At 47.4% G+C, this 2,171-nt stretch overlaps 1 pseudogene; it reads right to left on the bottom strand.

Annotated features, from left to right (window-relative positions):
* Positions 1–851: 851 nt before the first annotated feature.
* Positions 852–988, bottom strand: LOC130297879 (U2 spliceosomal RNA; annotated as a pseudogene).
* Between the last annotated feature and the right edge of the window lie 1,183 nt (positions 989–2,171).

The raw sequence follows: 2,171 nt of genomic DNA, 5'->3' as shown, positions 1-2,171 counted from the left end.
GGTATTAAACTTACAGGCAAGAGAGGTGACACATGGGGAGCAAGTGAAGGAGAGAGATCAGACCAAGTAGAAAGAATTCCAAGATTATTATTTTTTTTTATCTAAAGCCGAGGAACGTGCTCTCGATTCACCCAAAGTGCAAGAAAAAGTGCAAACGTGTTACATTAAAAAAACGTGCACAAAGGATGCGGTCTATCGCAAGCCCTTCTCCGATAGGAGAGAGGCCCCCCAACAAACCTTACCCTTCGCCTCCGGACCAAAAGGTACCTGCAAGGTTCCAGGTTCGATGTCCTTTTTCGCCGAAGCTACTAGGGGACCACAAATGCTACCGGCATCCCCCTTGGCGTTAGCCAAGGTATCTGCCCGCAGAGCCGATAACGGTAGGTACCCTGCCAAAGCAGGAGTACCCGGGGTGTTTGCAGGGAGGTGCGGAACCTAATGGCCACACACACCTCCCCTAGACCGCCAGGAGGGACACCCAGAAGGGCTACCGCATCCTGACAAATCCTGTGAACACACAACTCGCAAAAAGTGACACAGTTAGACAAAAATAAATAAGTGAATGTGTGCAGATATACTGCCCGTACATCCGGCCGGATCTATAAAAAGTTCTCTGATCCTAGCCAGAAGGCCGGGAATCAAGAGGTGAGTGCAACAAGGTGAAGAGATTATGGTGCCCGTGCTTCAACTCAGTGAGCCAGTATTCCCAGTGAGTTTCGGCACCTCGGGGTCACCACTTCCCGAGGCAGAAAAGCACCTCGGCTCTAGACCCTCTCAGCCTTGTGGCGAGACCCGGAGGGTTCAGGTCACATCGGGGCAGCCGTCGAGCTGATTCCTCAGAACCAGCCCCGGAAAGCTCCGGTACACCTGCACCCTCCATACAGCACCCATCCCCATCAGCCCCATACCGGCGTTACGGTCCACTGGCATGAAAAACTGATAAGAACAGATACTACACTTGATCTTAGCCAAAAGGCCGAGAAGCGAAAGAAAGAATTCCAAGATAGAGGAGGTGCGGAGAGTCCAGTTGAAATCTAACTTTTGGAGGGAACCACAAATCTTGTAAAAGACTCGGGGAGTGCACTCCCCTTGTGAGATGTGGAGAGTCACTTGAGGGAGTCATTGGCGATGGAGCCACCAGGTCCATCCACTTTTGCAACTGAACTGCCTTATAAATATTACCCACATCAGGCAATCCAATACCCTCCTCCACTGGGCATTTGATGAGTAACATATGTGCTAGTCGCGGCCCGGTCGTTTTCCATATAAACTTGGAGAATAGCGATTTAATATGTTTAAAAAAGGAAGTAGGTAACGCTATAGGAAGCATCCTCAATATATAGAGAACCTTGGGCAGGATGTAAAAGGATATGATATTTTTCCGACCAAACCACGAAAGCACCAGAAAGTCATATTCCTTAAGTAACTTATCTATCTCCTTTAATAGTGGTTTATAGTTCAGATTATATATTTCAGGAATGACTTTAGGTATATGCACTCCTAAATATTTCAACGAGGTAGATGACCACGGAAAAGGCATTTGTTGTGAAATCCTCTTCACTAAGGCCAGGGGCACTGAAATACCTAACAACTCTGATTTTGTTATATTAACCTTAAAGATAACACTATTAGTCCAACAGATGAGCCAGGCAGGGCAGCCCCTTCATGGGATCACGGAGAAGAAAAAGTAGGTCATCAGCAAATGCAAGTACCTTTAATTCACCACTTTGGAGACTCATACCCCTGATCTCCTGCGTTTGGCGTATTTTTTGCAATTATGCTTCTATCACCAAAACAAAGAGAGTCGGAGACAGATGGCAGCCCTGCCTGGTCCCATTGCTGATTGTGAAAGGGGGAGAGATGACCTCGTTGACTAACAATGAAGCCGTGGGACAGGAGTACAGGGAGAAGATGTCATCCACAAAACCAGGTGGGATCTGGAACTTCAACAGTACTGTTTTCATGAAATGTCAACTGACCCTATCAAATGCCTTCTCGGCGTCTATACCGAGAAGGACTAAGGGTGTTTTACGCGAGTTAGCTTCCTGGATACACTGAAGTAATCTACATGTGTTCGTCCGCCCCTCTTTGCCAGGGACAAACCCAGACTGATCACTCCCCACTAGTTGAGGCAATAATTTCTTTAGTCGTAGGTACAGCAATTTCGCCCA

This window comes from Hyla sarda, chromosome 13 (assembly GCF_029499605.1).
Source record: "Hyla sarda isolate aHylSar1 chromosome 13, aHylSar1.hap1, whole genome shotgun sequence".
In the NCBI taxonomy this organism is placed as follows: Eukaryota; Metazoa; Chordata; class Amphibia; order Anura; family Hylidae; genus Hyla; species Hyla sarda.
The sequence above is the reverse complement of the archived record's forward strand: the minus strand, read 5'-3'. Positions and strand labels throughout refer to the sequence as shown.